The sequence below is a fragment of the Saccopteryx leptura genome, unplaced genomic scaffold, assembly GCF_036850995.1.
Source record: "Saccopteryx leptura isolate mSacLep1 unplaced genomic scaffold, mSacLep1_pri_phased_curated manual_scaffold_22, whole genome shotgun sequence".
NCBI lineage: Eukaryota > Metazoa > Chordata > Mammalia > Chiroptera > Emballonuridae > Saccopteryx > Saccopteryx leptura.
This window is the reverse complement of record NW_027095704.1, coordinates 702762-721185: the sequence shown is the minus strand read 5'-3', so window position 1 is coordinate 721185 and position 18424 is coordinate 702762. Positions and strand designations below refer to the sequence as shown.

Below are 18424 nucleotides of genomic sequence, written 5' to 3'. Positions count from 1 at the left end.
GCCTTCGCAGACCAAGTAACCCCTTACTCGAGCCAGCGACATTTGGTTCATAGCTGGTGAGCTTTTGCTCAAGCAGATGAGTCCTCATCCCCGTCTGACACTCTATCCACTGCACCACTTCCTGGTCAAGTGAGAGTTGACTTCTGTGTAAAGCTTTGCTCACACTCCCTGCAAATATAGGGCTTCTTCTGTAAATGTGTCCTCTGGTGTATTAGGAGATATGACTTCCGTGTGAAGCCTTGCTCACACTCCCTATAAACATAGGGCTTCTCTCCTGAGTGTGTCCTCAAGTGTCTGAGGAGAGTTAACTTCAGTGAAAAGCCTCGCTTACACTCCCTGCAAACATAAGGCTTCTCCTCAGAGTGTGTCCTCTTGTGTATTAGGAGATATGACTTCTGTGTGAAGCTTCGCTTACATTCCTTGCAAACATAAGGCTTCTCTCCTGAGTGTGTTTTTTGGTGTCTGAGGAGATTTGACTTCTGTGAAAAGCCTCGCTCACACTCCCTGCAAACATAGGGCTTCTCCCCTGAGTGTATACGCTGGTGTATAAGGAGATATGACTTTCGTGTGAAGCCTCGCTTACACTCCCTGCAAACATAGGGCTTCTCTCCTGAGTGTGTCCTCAGGTGTCTGAGGAGAGTTGACTTCGGTGAAAAGCCTCGCTCACACTCCCTGCAAACATAGGGCTTCTCCCCTGAGTGTGTCCTTTGGTGTCTGAGGAGAGCTGACTTCATTGAAAAGCCTCGCTTACACTCTCTGCAAACATAGGGCTTCTCCCCCGAGTGTATACTCTGGTGTATAAGGAGATATTACTTTCGTGTGAAGCCTCGCTCACATTCCCTGCAAACATAGGGCTTCTCCCCTGAGTGTGTCCTCTGGTGTATAAGGAGATATGACTTTCGTGTGAAGCCTCGGTCACACTTCCTGCAAACATAGGGCTTCTCCCCCGAGTGTATACTCTGGTGTATAAGGAGATATGACTTTCGTGTGAAGCCTCGCTCACATTCCCTGCAAACATAGGGCTTCTCCCCTGAGTGTGTCCTCTGGTGTATAAGGAGATATGACTTTCGTGTGAAGCCTCACTCACACTTCCTGCAAACATAGGGCTTCTCCCCTGAGTGTGTCCGCTGATGTGTGAGGAGATATGACTTTCGTGTGAAGCCTCGCTCACACTTCCTGCAAACATAGGGCTTCTCCCCCGAATGTGTCCTCTGATGTGTGAGGAGAGTTGAATTCTGTGTGAAGCCTCGCTCACACTCCCTGCAAATATAGGGCTTCTCCCCTGAGTGTGTCCTTTGGTGTCTGAGGAGAGTTAACTTCAGTGAAAAACCTTGCTTACACTCCCTGCAAACATAGGGCTTCTCCTCAGAGTGTGTCCTTTGGTGTCTGAGGAGAGCTGACTTCTGTGAAAAACCTCGCTCACACTCCCTGCAAACATAGGGCTTCTCCCCTGAGTGTGTCCTCTGGTGTATAAGGAGATATGACTTCCATGTGAAGCCTCGCTCACACTCCCTGAAAACATAGGGCTTCTCTCCTGAGTGTGTCCTCTGGTGTGTGAGGAGAGTTGACTTCAGTGAAAAGCCTCGCTTACACTCCCTGCAAACATAGGGTTTCTCCCCTGAGTGTGTCCTCTGCTGTCTGAGGAGATGTGACCCATCATCAAAGCCTTGCCCACACTCTCTATACTTGACAGGTACAATTCTCGAAATTCCTACTCTCATAGACAGTTTTTCTGTGTCCACTGAATTCACTTTCTGGCCTCTGCTGGGTGATTCCTGCAGCACTCTCTCTTGCTCACTAGAGCTTCCCAAGTGTCCTTTGGGAGTTTTAAAAATGGCCCTTGAAATCCTCCTTGGACTGGTCCTTTTAAGCAAATGTTTGGACTTTCCTTTGTCCTTTTGACCTTCAGCTTTGTCATCCCAGCTGTGTGTATCAGTATGGTGCTGCTGCTGATTTGGATCCTCTGGGCAGGGATACTCTGATTGGAAGTGTTTTCTTGCAGATGTCCCTGGGAGAATTTGAGAGGGGTGATTGCATCCCACATGTTGACTGAGGAATTTCTGACTGGAGAATGCCAAAGAGCAGGAGGGACATGGGTGTATCTTTGGCTGTGGTTCTGCTGAAAGAGAAAATTTTGGTCAGGACAAATGTTGACAAGGCTGCCTGAGTCATATGTTTTGTCTGCTATTAAGACCTGTCCCATCAGTCATTCTTATGGGGTTGACAGTGTAATCTCTGTCTCTCAATAAGTGTTTCTTTACAGTCTCTTTTCATTTTTATGTACTGTATCTTCTTTAGAAATCCAGAAAGCCCATATCAAGGGTCCTTTGTATGCATTACCAGATGAGGGACTTTCAAGTAGCATCAGAAGCTGTTTCACCCCTTGTATGGGTGGAACAGTGCTGATCTATCCTATATACATGTAGCTTTTAAAACAGTTATTTCGAAAGACCACTGGCCCCAACTAGAAATTGCTTTCCTCATAGTTTTCCACAGATTATAAACTGAAAATATGTCCTTACTCAAACTTCACATCAAATATTCATACTTGATTTTATTCAGTGTGAGCCCATTTCATATACAATGTAAAGACTTGTTTCAAAATATTTCCTCAATCATACTTTTTAAAAATTGATTGATTTTTAGAGAGGCAAAGAGAGGTGGAGGAGGATGGAGAGGAAAAATAGGAAGAGGAGGAGGAGAGAAAATAAGAAGAAGAAAAAGAAGAAGAAGATGATGAAGAAGAAGAAAAAGGAGAAAGAAGAAGAAGAAGAAGAAGAAGAAGAAGAAGAAGAAGAAGAAGAAGAAGAAGAAGAAAGAGAGAGAGAGAGTAAGAGAGAGGCATTTATTCATTTTTCTACCTAGGCATTCAGTCACCGGTCATTTCTTGTATGTGCCCTGACCCGGGCTCAACCTTGGTATTACAGGTTGGTGCTTAAGTGACTGAGCTAACCAGCCAGATCCCACAACCATACTTCTTACATACTTGACTCCTATTTCTATCCCTCTCCAGCTAATTCATAATCTTCTCTCACCTGCAGATGAAGTAATCTCTGAGAGGATTACTCACTGAAGTGTATTTTTCAAAAATTAACAAAGCAAATCTTAGAGAATAAGCCACTCTGTAGTCTAGAACAGCACCACCATCCCACCTCACTCAGGAAGGTCCCATGCATCTCAGCGTGGATCACACCACTGCATTTCCAGGCTGCTGCACATCTCTCCGACCTCTGCTCTTACCCTTTATGCTAGACAGTGGTGGAACTTAGAAAACAGGCCTTGGCCAGTTTTCCCAGTGAATAGAGTGTTGGCCTCGTATGTGAATGTCCCAGGTTTGATCCCCAGTCAGGACACACATGAAAAGCGATGATCTGCTTATCTTTCCCTACCTCTCCCTCTGCTCTCTCTTTTCCCTCCCACAGCCAGTGGCTCAATTGGTTCGATCATCAGCTTGATAGCTCAGTTGGTTCAAGTGTTGACCTCAGGTGTTGAGGATAGCTCAGCTAGTCTGAGCATGGACCTCAGACTGGGGTTGCTGGGTGGGTCCTGGTTGGGCACATGAAGGAATCTGTCTCTACCCCCTCCTCTCACTTAAAAAAATTAAATCAAAAATAAAAAATATAAATATTTTTTCTAAGAATCAAAGGCATATGAAATGAATCCTTTATTTCTGAAGCATCTGATTCAAAATCTTACTGACTTTACAGTGTACCATGAAAATATCTAAGGTGAGTTCTCTCTTCATTTTCATTTTGAAGAATGTTGTGCTTACCTCTAGCTGCTGCAAGCTCTTTCTTCCACTTGCTGCTGCACTTGATAGCCAGATTCTGGTCAAACTAATCACCATACCAAACTAACAGCTCACAGTCTGGCCTGATGACCCAGCAGGTTCGATAGAAAATCTGCCTGCGATACTGAAAGGCCACCAGGTTCTGCTCTTCATCATCCCAAGCACAGTTCACATACCTGGGATTGAGGTAGGTGAAGGAAAAAAAAACCCAAAGGTGATAAGCTCCTACTGCCTCTCAGATCCATGTCCAGCTCTGCACCTGACACTAGGGCTTTGATGTCGCCCACTCCCACAGTGCTCCTGGAGAACCTTCTGTTCATGTCAAAGCCTGTCACAATGTCAAATGACTTCCTATCTCCAGGTCCTACTTATGGTGCTCATCCTGCCTAATACCATTTTCCAAAGCCAATTCCAGACGTAACCTTCACCCTGATTGGCCATAAAACCCACTGACCTCTAGCTTTTTCAAACTAACTCAGGTTCTGTTTTATATCACAGACCTTGCTACTTGATGTTGGACTCTGTCTATATTAGTTTACATCATTCAATACTCAGCCCAAGTCCATTTTTTTCTTTTTAAAATTTTTTTTACAAGGACAGAGAGAGAGAGAGAGAGAGAGAGAGAGAGAGAGATAGAAAGTCAAATCATCAGTTTTTCATTGTGACACCTTAGTTGTTCACTGATTGCATTCTCATATGTGCCTTGACTGCAGGCCTTCAGCATACTGAGTAACACCTTGCTTGAGCCAGTGACCTTGGGTCCAAGCTGGTGAGCTTTTTGCTCAAGCCAGATGAGCCCGCACTGAGGTTGGCTACCTTAGGGTCTCAAACATGGGTCCTCGGCATCCCAGTCTGATGCTCTATCCACTGTGCCACTGCCTGGTCAGGCGAAGTACATCTTTTCTTGAGAGGCCTTTCTCTATTCTCACATTTTATTTAGGTAGCATTTGATGCCTCACCCAGGTTCCCATAAAAACCAGGAGGTATCCCCCTGTCCACTGAAGTGAGAAGCAGGAAGGCACAGATTTTCACATCCGCCTGACCAGGATCCAACTGGCATGCCCACCAAGGGGCGATGCTCAGCCCATCTGGGGTGTTGCTCTATTCTAGCACCTGAAGCAGAGGCCATGAAGCCGTCCTCAGTGCCAGGGACAACTTTGCTCCAGTGGAGCCTTGGCTGTGAGAGGGGAAGAGAGAGATAGAGATAAAAAAGAGGGGGAAGGGCAGAGAATCAGATGAGCACTTTTCTGTGCCCTGGGTGGGAATTAAACCCTGGACTTCTATGGCCGGGATAGTGCTCTACCGCTGAGCCAACCGACCAGGACTTGGAGGTCTCTTTGTCTTAGCAAATTCATAAAGAACAATAATATTTTATTTACATTCTGTAGCCTCTGATATAAGAGCCCCTCAGGGAAATGGCCAATGATCATTGCTCTGTGGGGTTCAGAACTCATTTCTAGTTAGAAGTGAGGGTGGGATAATTTGCTGCCCTCACAGGTGTAGGCTATACTTGGATTAGGTATCCTGGCACTCTGCACTTCTCAAAAAATAGGAAAATTATAGTTAAACATTTCTAAAATGTATTGTTTCACCATGTCTGCAATTAGTTCTTCATAAGAGGATGGTTTATATGATCTGTTTAAGTAATGAATACCTTCCTCTAACATGGAATATATACTATAGTTAGGGCTTCCTTAGATAATGTTCATTAAATCAATTAAAGTGTAATCCAAGCCCTCAAAATTTTTTTCAGTGCCCAAATTTTGTCTAGCATAGAGATTTATATTTTGAGGACATAAGCTATATTTTTATCTTCTTTTTTCCTCTATATACTTCTTGCTTTAAAAGAGCTCTGAATGGAGAAAAAAGAGAAACATAAGATTGAGGGATACCAGTGAGGGAGGCATGATGAGAAGGAAAGCTGTATGGGCCTGAGAGGGATGAGTGTTTTCGTGACTCCCAGAAAATTCTTGGCCTTACCTCATCCAGTTGGCCCAGGATTTATCCTTCCCATCCACATACTCATGGCAGTTTCTCCCTTTAGTGATCTGCATTTCAGGAAGAAAAAATAAAAGCTTTTTTTGGATGATGAGTTAATAAAATTATTTTACTCTACTGTCAACAAAGCTCTTTCAGCTTGCATGCATTGCCACTAGTGACCACATGATAATTTTCTTACTCATCACATCTGCGTTGACCTGTCAACTCAGGGCTGGGAGGAGGCATTCTTTTGTGTCTGTACCACTTTGCTCCCACTTAATTTGTGATCCTCAACAGGAGCTCCATGATCTGCAAAGTCCACTCCATACCCAGAGCTAACCATATTGTCTTCATCCATGTCCTATAATGTAGAACGGCAGGTCCCACCAAGCTATGGGAGGGATGTGGGAATCCACAAGACAGGGATAGAGGTAAATCTCACCTGCCAGGAGTATCCGTTGTTGACTGCCTCTTCATCTTCTGTGATCTGGCCCTCATAAGGGCCAAAGTGCAGACCCACTGGCAGAGCAAAAGCCTCATTCCACACTCCAAGCCCAGCCTCAGGAATGCCCGATGGTCTGATTCTCAACCCAGGGGGCAGAGTGAGGGCTGCGTGGTTTGCATGCCCCTCATCCACTGCACTGTCTTTTACAAATGTAGGGGGCCCATGAACGTCACAACTGTCAATGAAGAAGTTCTGACAGTTCTCACAATCTGGGGATGAGAGCAACAGAGACTAGGGTAGGTGTAGTGCATGTTCCTGGACATATAGAGCTTCAGAGAGAGCACAGAAACTCACATCATTAAGCCTCACTTCTGTAATGTGGGTCCATGGGGGAATGGAATGCTGTAAGGGCCAAATGATTAGATGACATTATTGTATGAAGAGTTAGCATGCTTTGTTAGGGTCACTTACAGAGGTAGTCATTGTCCTGGGGTTCGCTGATCTCTTGGTACACATGGCTATTTCTTTCTCATAAGCTACACATCTTTACTTCAGTCTCCTTTCTCTTGAGTTCTAAGTTGGAGAAGAGTGAGTTTGGTGGAGTCTGGAGTGTTAGTCCCTATTTTTTCAGAAAACACACAAACTCCTGCCATCAAATTATCACCTGTCCTTCTATACACTCTGGTGTTTTCCTTTGTCAACTATTGGCTCAGAGACCCTGTATAATAGTAAGCTTCTACACTGACTACAGATGGCCAATTCAATTTTAGTTTCTAGATCTTCTCATTATGAGTTGTAACTTCTCAAATTTTAGTTATTCATAAAATATTTATTAAGGGCACAGTATATGTAAGGCATTTAGGAAAGGCCAGGGATACAACACCAACAGCATATGGTTGCTATTATCAAAGATGTATTTATTGGACAATGTGTATGTGTCAGTTATTTTACATTGAATTTAAGCCCTAGCCAGTTGCTCAGTGGATAGAGCTTTGGCCAGTGTATGTCCCGGGTTTGATTCCCATCGGGGTATATAGGAAATGTGACCATCTCCTTCTCCACCCCTCCCTCTCCCCCTTCTCTCCTTCTTCCTTTCCTGCAGCCAGTGGCTCAATTGGTTTGAGCAGTAGCCCTGGGCACTGAGCATGGCTTGGTTAGCTAGAGCACATCATCCTAAGGTGCTAAAAACCAGCTCAGTACTTGAGAATTGGGGTTGCCGGGTAGATCTTGGTAAGAGTGCATATGTGAGTCACCTCACTATCTCTCCTCATCTTACCTAAAAAATAAAGAAATACATACACAGATAAATTGAATTGATTACTGTCAAAGAATATATGCACGTATCTTCACCTTACACATTAGCATTCAAGAGCTCAGATAATTTGTAAGATTTGTCCAAAGGTCCAGTGCTAAATTTACTCTCAGTTTAGTAGAGCTTAAATCCAGGCCTATCCAAAGTCCACCCCATACACCTAGGCCATACTCATTAGCCTTTTTAGAGGACTCAGAGGAACTGGAATCTACAAATGATTTTTTCTTAACCAATTTACATCTAGAGTGTTTTCTAGAGGGTCTTGCTTCTCCTGGATGGAGTGTGATGCTGAAGACTCAAGTTTTGAAACTCTGAGGCTGCCAGCTTCAGTGCGGTCTACTCAGGCTTTAGTGCAGCCTCACCAGCTTGAGCACAGGGTCACCAGCTTGAGTGTGGAATCATAGGCATGACCCCATGGTTGCTGGCTCAAGTCCAAGGTATCTGGCTTGAGCAAGGGGTCACTCACTGTGCTGTAACCCCCCAGTCAGGGCACATATGGGAAAGCAATTGATGAACAACTAAGGAGCTGCAATGAAGAATTGATAGTTTACATCTCTCTCACTTTCAGACAGTCTGTCACTCTCTGTCCCTCCCTCCTTCCCTATCTCTCAGTAAAAGAAAGAAGAAAAAAAATTGGCCATTTATGTCAAAAATATAATGAAGGTCACTTAACTGGACAGAAAGTCCATTTCTTTAATATAACACTTTCTCTTTTCTGTCTTTGTTATGGACCATAAATGGCAAAAAGCCATTGTATATTTGAGGCTTAGCAAAAGGCTAAGTTCTCCCCACTCCATCTTCATATGTGGCTATGATGCTGAGTATATGCACCCACTCTATTTGCTTTTTGGGTTGCTGGAAGCAATATACATGCCCTTCCTCTGACTTTTTGTTTGTTTCAGATGTTGGTAGATATCACTAATGTATCCTGTTTTTGCCTTGGGAGAGTTCCTGTCTTAGCCTTGAATGTGCAACTTTGTATCAAGGTCCTTGATTTGCATATGGCTATATAATAAAGCGAACTGGGGCTATGGGGCACTAGGATACTGCAGGCATGTTGAAGAGCCCTCCTGGTCCTATCGGTTTTGTTTTGATAAGTGTGTTTACTTAATTCTGCACCTTTATTAGGAGCCGCGCTAGTCTGCGGCAAGTGGTGCCCGAACAGAAGACTTGAGTATGAGTCCAAGAAAACTAAAACTGAAGGAAGGTGACAAAACTCCCCAAGTGAAGTGCACACAGTGAGTAACAAAAGTTTTTGGGGAAAGTGTAGTCAGGAGTAAAAGATTATGGGACAGATAGGGTAAAAAATAAGGAACTTTTATGTAGAAATGTTTCTGTATGAATACAAATCGTTGTCTGAAGAGTATCAGGGTGAGCTTGAAACAGAGGGATGTGAATATGAGTATAACTTTGGAGTCTGAGGATGACAGGGGGAATAAAAAATCCATGGCTATGGCTGCCTTAGCTGTGGGGCCTTTGCTGCCCTCAGCTCCTTTCTACATTCAACCCTCTGCTCCTCTGTACCCTTATCTGGCTGATTAAGGAGTCTATAGCTGAAAATCTGGGAAATCCCCTCTCCAACAATTTATAGACCAGGCTCAAAATATAGGGGAAACAATAGATGGCTTTAACCATTTTCCTGTTGTACAAAGACAGGATGGTACAGGGAGACTAGTGCAAGAACATGAACCTGTACCTTTTAGAACTCTGAAAGAGCTTAAACTTACTTGTGTTCAGTGTGGGCCTACTGCCCCTTTTTCACTTGGTTTATTAGATACTATTAGTGCAAAGGCTCTTCCTTCAAATGGCTGGAAGGCAATTGCTTGTACTTTCTCGCCAGGGGTAATTATTTGCTGTGGAAGTTGAACTTTCTTGAGAATGGAAAGGAGACTCAGGTATTAGGAAGATTGCAGCTTTTCCTGTCATGGTCTGATTTTCTTTAATGTTTTGACTTCGGTCTTCTGAACTATCATTTTGTTTCTTTCTTGTTCTTTGCCTGGAGGTTGAGGCAGGGGATCTGTGTTGAATCTGACTATAAAAAATATCCCAGCAGCTGCTGAGAGCAAATTTTCTCAGAAAGATTTTGTTTAGTCATATCCTTCAGTCCCTCTGTCTCAAAATGCCCTGACTAATTCAGGCAGGCATCTTTCTAATCTAAATATGCTCTGAAATCCTGGGCTTCTTTCTGGTTTGTCTGGTTTGTCTAATTGTTGTCTTTGTTTAGACTTTGTTTAATGTTGTCTAAAATGTATCTGTTTTTAAGGCCTGAATTAAATTTTTTTGCATGCAAAAATTGGAAATGCTGGCTCTAATATTTAGAAAAAATAAAATGTTTTTATAACTTGTAAGGAGCACTCATTTAAATTTAAATAGAATAGAATGTAGATCCTTAAGACTTACTGATTTGGTTAGTGCATTGTGAGGTATGTTCAGAGTTAGGAGCCAAATAGCAATTTAAATATTAGGATTAGTCAAAGTTACATGTTATACTTGTGGTTTTTTGTATGTAAATTGTATTGTTATATGTAAGGTTATTTCAGTTAGGCAAAACAAAGGAATTGAGCAAAATCAAGCAGTGCTCTAATAAGTAATTTCAGGAATTTGTCTCACGTCTAATTCAGGCAGTTAGAAGAATAGTATAAAGATGCTAATTCTGCTTCTCAGGCCACGTCCTGCAAAAGGGCCCCAAGAAAATTAGTGATTTGGCTCCTCTGATTTTTTCAATTGATTAAAAAAAATAGGTCAGTAATGCCCTGAAATGGAACTAACAATACAAGGGTGTAAATTTAAAAGACTTTTAGATACTGGAGCTGATATATCTGTTATTGCTAAGCCACATTGGCCTCCTTCCTGGCCCACTCATGCAGCAGCCACAGAATTACAAGGTATAGGGCAGAGTAAATCCCCTCAACAAAGTTCTGGGAAGATTAAGGTCATTCTGGATTTTTTCAGCCTTATGTGCTCCCTGGATTGCCAGTTAATGTGTGGGGTAGAGATGTTTTGAAAAATATGGGAGCATTACTTGTCAGTCCTAATAATTTAGTCAGCACTCAAATGCTTGATCAGGAATTTTTGCCCACTAAGGGACTAGGGAAATAACAGCAGGGAATTCTCACCCCCATAGAAGTGGCACCCAATACCAGAAGGTGTGGATTAGGATATCAAAATTTAGCAGAGGGGCCTTGGTAGCTCCTGCTACCCCAGTAAGGCATTGTGCAGACCCAATTACTTGGAAATCAGATAATTCTGTATAGGTAGACCAATGGCCCCTTTCTCAGGAGAAACTTAGGAGAGCTGCTCAATTGGTACAAGAGCAGTTACAGCTTGGGCACAATGAACCATCCAATAGTCCATGGAATATGCCTATTTTTGTCATTAAAAAGAAATCAGGAACCTGGAGACTATTACAAGATTTGAGAGCAATAAATAAGACTGAAAATTATGGGTCCTCTCCAGCTAGACTCCCTTCTCCTGCTGCCATTCCATGGAATTTTCACCTTGTAATTATTGACTTGAAGGATTGCTTTTTTACTATTCCTTTAAACCTGCATGATTGCAAATGTTTTGCATTCAGTGTTTCTTCATTTAATTTCTAGGCTCCAATGGAGCAATACCAGTGGAGAGTTTTCCTCAAGGTATGGCTAACAGTCCTACCCTGTGCCAAAAATACATTACTCAAGCTATCTTTTCAGTTTGAAGGCAGTACCCTAAGGTGTACATAATTCATTATATGGATAATATTCTTATCACTCATCCAGATAAAGACACTGTGTTGATCATTTTGCAACAACTACAATATTCTTTGAAAGAATCAGGACTTTATATAGCTCCTAAAAATGTACAGCAATCTTTACCTTTTTCTTATTTAGGACAAATTGTTGAGGGACAACAAATTCGTCCACAGAAAATAGAAATCAGGACAGATCATTTGCAAACTTTAAATGATTTCCAGAAACTGTTTGGAGACATTAACTGTCTTAGACCTTCCTTGAAATTAACTACTGGGGAACTGAAACCACTTTTTGATATTCTTAGAGGCTCGGCTAAACCAGCTTCTGCTCGGCTACTTACAGCTGTGGGACAACAAGCTTTAAAGCTTGTAGAAAAAGCCTTGCAACAAGCACAACTAAAATGCATAAATCCTGAAGAATCAATTGTCTTACTAATTTGTCCCTCAAGTTACACTCCAATGGGACTATTGTGGCAAGTTTCAGGTCCTACTGAATAGATTCATTTGGCTGTTACTTCTAAAAAAGTTTTATCTTTGTATCTTGACCTTGTGGCCTCCTTGATTATCAAGGGGTATAGGCGACTCTTACAGCTTATTCTTTGAGCTGATTTCAAGGCAAGTTATTTTAGTATAAATTTGTCCATCGATTTTAAGCCTGCTATTCCTGAGCTCAAAGAATAGAATTACATGCCATTATCATGGCTTTTCAGCATTTGCCATATTCCTTCCTCCTTTAATCTGTATACAGACAGAAAATATTTACTTATGGTTGTTTCCACTATAGAGACTGCTGTCTTAGGGACAACTGCTAATGAACTATTTCAGCAGTTTCTCCTTCTTCAAAGACCTGTACGTCAACATAGAGCTCCATGTTTTATAGGACATATTTGAGCTCACTCCATGCTCCCTGGAGCACAAGAAAATGCCCTTGTTGATCAAGCTACCCAAAATAAAATTATTTGGAACAACCATGACAGATCGAGCAATTCAGTCTTATACCATTCATCACCAGAAAGCTGCAGCCCTACGTAAACAGTTTCAGCTTTCTCGGAAAGCAGCACAGCAGATTGGTAAATCCTGTCCAAGGTGTCCTATACTACAATCTGTCCCTTCATTTGGAGTTAACCCTTAAGGACTCTTTCCAGGACAACTTTGGCAAATGGATGTTACTCATATACCTTCATTTGGCAAACAGTCCTATGTCCATGTTACAGTGGATACTTATTCTGGATTTATGGTAGCCTCTGCTAGGACAGGAGAGGCTGCTAAGCATGTTATATAGCTCATTGTATGCATTTTCTATTATTGGACTTCTTGATGTGATTAAAACTGACAATATTCCTGCATATGTAGCAAAAGCATTTACTGTATTTTGTCAAACCTTTTGGATTACAGGTATTTCTTACAATCTTTAAAGTCAAGGTATTATTAAAGTGTTCCCAGCAAATATTTAAGGTCAATTTTAAAAATATAAAAGGGGAAGTCATATCCTGGAATTCCTGCAAATCTACCTTACCTTTTAAAAAATTTTTCTTTTGAATGTTGAACAGGAGACACCAAATCCTTTTCTCCTGCAAACTTCTATTCTCTTTTATTTGATGCAGCTAATAACACTGTTTTGTCTTTTTCCAAATAGCTCCAGATATACAGAAAAGGTTTATATAGGCAGATGGGGATTTTCAAACCCCTCAGCGAGATCTTCTGAGCATGGCTTTTAAGGTACCAAGAGGCAAAAAAAGCCCAATAGAGATCAGGTGAAATACTAGCTCTTGGGATACACCCTCAAAAGGTTCCAATTCCCCAATGGCATCTCATAGAACTCCATCAGGGCCCTGCTTCTATAGTGGAAAGGATGGTCATTTAAGCCAAATCCTGCCAGGATTACATGCCTTTGCTGTGAGGAAGAAGGGACACTGGAAGGTGGGCTTCCCCCTCGCTCCTCTAAGGGAGGGTTCAGTCTCTTCCAGCCCTGTTCCAGCCACCTGTGACCTAACCTTGCCCAAAATGCTGGGCTTTGCCACTGAAGGTTGAAGGTGCCCAGGGCCATTGGCCCAATCTATGACACTGTGATGAGCCTAGGATATTTCTTCCAAGTAGCCGGTAGACTGGTCTCATTTACACAAGGGCTACTTAACTATGTCTTGCCTGAATATTCGGGTTTTTTATTCTTCCCTCGAAGATCTCTGTTGTGGGTGTTGATAGTCCTATTTTCTGCTGCTTTGTTTAATAGTCTTTCTTTTACTCCTCCTGCCTCAATGCCCCATTCATATTTTAGGTTGGGACCTACTTCTAATTTAGAGCTCCTTTTTTCCTTTTTTGGCAACTTACAAATTTACCTCTGCCACCCAGCTTAGTGTATTCCAAGGTTCTCCTCACCACCCCATGGCTGTAAAGCTCCAGTATAAGGCCCCCTGGGTTCCTCTTTCCAGTTTAAAGAAAACGGAAGCTCCGTCTTCATGCATGCTGTGGATGGTTTTTCCAGTCTACTTGGGTCAGCACCAGCTAGAAGGAGCGGTCATTGGGACTTTGACGCTAGCTGCAGAGTGTAGAAGTGTGACAGCAATTCCAGTGCCATGTGGACTTCTCCTGGATGTGTTTCCTGGACTCTTGCTCCTGTGACAGCTTTTGATGGACTGAACTGGGGTTCAGCTGCATTTGCGGAAATTTGGAATGGTGTTGGTGTTAACTTGGACTTGGTAAACATGTTAAGGACACTACTCTTTTATGGATTCTTGTTGTATTGGCCAAGAGTTTGCTTAAAGACTTTAATCACTGTAATGTTTTAGAATATTTGGGTATCTTGTTAGTATTGGCTATACTAATTTTGTGTTTGTTCTGTTTTTTCAGACTGCCTCCAAATTATAATCTGGGAAACTAAGAAATCAGATGAGTGGAAATCTCAGCACACAAATTAAAAATAAAAAAGAAAAGGGGAATATGTTGTGGACTGTAAATGGCAAAAAGCCATTGTAGATTCGAGGCTTAGCACAGGGCTGAGTTCTCCCCTCTCCATCTCCATATTTGGCTGTGATGCTGAGTATTTGCACCCATTCTACTTGCTTCCTTGGGTTGCTGGAAGCAATATACATGCCCTTCCTCTGACTTTTTGTTTGTTTCAGATGTTGGTAGATTTCACTAATGTATCCTGTTTTTGCCTTGGGAGAATTCCTGTGTTAGCCTTGGATGTGCAACTTTGTATCAAGGTCCTTGATTTGCACATGGCTATATAATAAAGCAAACTGGGGCTATGGGGCACTCAGATACTGCCAGGCATGTTGAAGAGTCCTCCCAGTCCCATCGTTTTTGTTTTGATAAGTGTGTTTCCTTAATTCCGCACCATTATTAGGAGCCACACTGGTTCATGGCATATCTTTTTTAAAAATTTGCCTGACTTGCAGTGGCACAGTAGATAAAACAGTGACCTGGACACTGAAGTCACCAGTTTGTAACCCCAGGCTTGCCTTGTCAAGGCACATCCAAAAAGCAACTACTATAAGTTGATGCTTCCTGCTCCTGTCTGCCTCCACCTTCTCTCTCTCTCTCTCTTTCTCTCTCTCTCACTCCTCTCCTAAAATCAATAAAAATTTTAATTTATTAAATTTTTTATTAATCTTAGAGGGATAGGAGGGAAGAGAGTGAGTGAGAAACATTGATTTGCTGTTCCATTCATTTATGCATTTAGTGGTTGATTATTCTTTATTTGTTCTTTTTTTTTTTTTTTTTTTGCTAGAGAGGCAGACAGGAAGGGAGAGGGATGAGAAGCATCAACTTACAGTAGCCGCACCTTGGTTGTTCATTGATTGCTTTCGCATGGGTGCCTTGACCAGAGGAATCTAGCTCAGTCAGTGACCTCTTGCTCAAACCAGCAACCTTGGGCTCATGCCAGCAACCTTGTGCTTCAAGCCAGTGACTATGGGGTCACATTTATGATTTCACACTCAAGCCAGCATCTCCGCACTCAAGCCCATGGACCCCCTCAAGCCTGCAACCTTGGGGTTTGGAACCTGAGTCCTCATCATCCCAGGTTGATGCTCTATCCTCTGTGCTACCACCTGGACAGGCTTCAATGGTTGATTCTTATATGGGCCCTGACTGGACATCAAACACACAACTTAGGTATATGGGGACAACTCTCTAATGAATTATGCAACTTGGCCAGGGCTCCTTTCTGTCTTCTTGTTTCAGAGTGGCCTTGTCCAGTCTAATGGTACAGTGACCACCTTGCCTCCTTTTCTTCTTATCCTTTCACCTTTACATATTTAACTGTCCTTGCCCTTCCTTAATCATCAGAGTCTGGTCAGCACCAAACAGTCTTGGAAACACAGCCTCAGGTCTGTGAACCACAGAAACCATTTGGTTCAAGTTAGAGATCACATCTGGACTTCAGCTGTGTTTCAATGCTAGACTCATGAAAGCAGAAGGACATTATTGACCACACCCTCATGAAACCAGACACACTGAAGAGATGGCTGACACAGGGCCTGATACAATGGTCCCTACCCTGGCCCACAACCCCAGCTGCCTTAATTGTTGGGAGCTGATCAACAACTGCTGGCAGACAAGGTCACAGCAGAGAAGATCCACAACTGCTGGCTGACAAGGTCACAGCAGAAGATCAAAAACTGCTGATTGACAAAGTCACAGCAGAGAAGACCAATGGCTGCGGGGTGACAAAGTTACCACAGTGAAGACCAATAGCTGCGGGGTGACAAAGTCACTGCAAAGGAAAGGCACAATGATACTTCCCCCTTTGACCTTTTGAATTAATCTGGCCTTATATCCCCCCTTTTCTAGGTGTGTGCTATTATTTATGGCACAGGGATAATAGTATCGTGCTTTCCCTGTAGATTCATAGTAATTTCTTTGGAAATGAGACAGAAGGTGTAAGTTCCACAGAAAAGCCTGTAAGCCCCTTGAACTGGGCTCATAATCATAAGAGGCTGGCCATAATATCCCTCATAAAGGGTTAAGTTTGTAGGAGAATTTCTTCTTATTAATTATGTTAGAAAGAATAAAGTTAGAACTTAACTAGTGAATGAATATGGTAAATAAATAAAATTTGACTAGACAATAAAATCTTAGGTAAGGTGTAGTGGAATAACCCATTGCATGGCCTTGGATGGGAACACAGCCAACAAGAAAAGAATGTTTTGTTAAGAGACTTGTTTTGTGACTGAAGGCAGTTGCTGGGCTTTTCTCAGTAAAACATTCTCATGAGATTTTTGTATTTTCCAAAAATAAGGAGAGGAATGTGGTGGGATCCATAGCAGCCATAGCAATTAATGCCTTCTGATATTATGTTCCTACTAAGCTATCTTGCAGGTACACTCTATATATCTTTAAGCAAAAGTTACTCTTGATGTTATGCCAATTTCTTAATAAGCAAGCCTTTTGAAGTCTTGTGAGAAAAATTAGGACACTGCATGAACTCAAAGCCATTTGCCTGAGCAAGTGGTGGTCCTTTGCTAGTCCTTGATGATTTTGTCTGCTAATCTCTCTCTGCACCCTTAACTCACAACAACAGTAAAGTAGAATTATTAATTAGTACTAATCTTTTAGAAGTTTGTACTGATATTGTTATTGCTATTCAAGTTATTGAATATCTGTACTTTGAATGACTTACCACCTGATTTGTAGCTTATAGATATGAATTAACTGTTATCTGGAAATATGTAACCATAGTGAAACAAAATACCATGTGATTGTAACTTAGTGTGTGTGCATAAAAAGAAAGCTAGACTAGCATTTGGCAGAGATGCCTGGCAGTAAATGCTAACAAGAGAATAAAGAGAAAATAAAGAATTCCGCTCTCTCACTCAACTTGCGCCGACGCCTTCTCTTCCTGTGGGACCCCTGGATTCTGCCCAGGGCTAAACCCCGTCACTTAATCACGATTAATCCTTTCCTGTCTGCAATGAGGCCAGGGCTGCCAGACAGCGCTGTCCTGGAGCACTGCTCACCCGCCAGACCTTCCTCCTCCTTTTGTGATGACAAGTGCTCTGAATGAGTTATTTCTTATGTGGTTTTATACTTCTATACCATTCCTGCTCATTAACACATCTATAAATATGTGTAATTATTTACACATGGAAGCAGTGTATCAAATCGCCCCTTACTGCACAATGCACTGTTTGCATCTCACTTGTTTGCTAAACGCAAGCTCTGTCCCCAGTTAGCTGTTTAGAGGCTGGGGACCTGACCCCGGGTGAGTTTCAAATGGGCAGAGCATGCCTGCGACCCCTCACCTCGCTGCCTCCAAGTCCATTCTTCATGCGAGTCCTCAGTGTCTTCCGCCGGGGGTCTGGTGGCCTGTTGGCGGTGAACCATGAAAGCGGGGCTAGGGGATCTGAGGCCTGGGGAGAAACAAAATTGTGGTCCTCAAAGCGAAGCTCTTGAAAAAGTAGCCCCAACACTCACTGCCCCCTGTTCCGCCCCACGGTCCCCACCTGGTTCCCGCACCCCCATCCCCGCCCGTCACCTTTGCGCAGCAGTGGGTCCTGGTTCCTCTCCACTTTGGGGCAGCGCGCCTTCTCCCAGTCGCCCATGGCGGCCACCCCTCCTGAGAGAAGTAGGCGTGGATGTCCCTGAAAACATCCGGTGCCTGAGGGAAGATGCGGCCTCGTGACCCCTCCCACCAGCTGGCGAACCGCCCCTCGCCCTGTTGGGTCCGAGCTGCTCCCAGTCCAACCCCCTCCCTGCCCACCTCACCTGCGGCGCTGCCTCCGCCACCCTGCAGGCTCCTGTCCATGTCTCTGTTCCCGCCACCCCGCACGCCCAGCCCCTATGTGCCTGTGCGGGAGAGGATGCTGAGGCTGATTGCTTTGCATTCCGAGCGCATTTTTGCACGTGCGTGGGCGCTCACGGTGGGGTATCCCTGAAAGGGGACACAAGGGACCAGCCCCAGGGACGCAAGGACGGGCCAGGGCGGGGACTCCAGCCAAGCCAGAGGAACCTTTGCTCAAAACAGCGACTTGGGCTTTAATCCACCGACCTTTGGGCTCAACTAGTGACCATGGGATCATGTCTATGATCCCGCGCTCAAGCCTGTGAGTCCGCGCTGAAGCCGGATGAGCTTATTACATTTTCTCATTGTTCAAGCACTCTCTTGAGATCCTTTATTCTACTCTCAAGTTTATTGAACATTGTGATGATTGTTTGCCTTGAATT

At 43.2% G+C, this 18424-nt stretch overlaps 1 pseudogene; it reads right to left on the bottom strand.

Moving 5' to 3' along the window:
- Window positions 1-125: 125 nt before the first annotated feature.
- On the bottom strand, window positions 126-17802 carry LOC136386937 (histone-lysine N-methyltransferase PRDM9-like; annotated as a pseudogene).
- Between the last annotated feature and the right edge of the window lie 622 nt (window positions 17803-18424).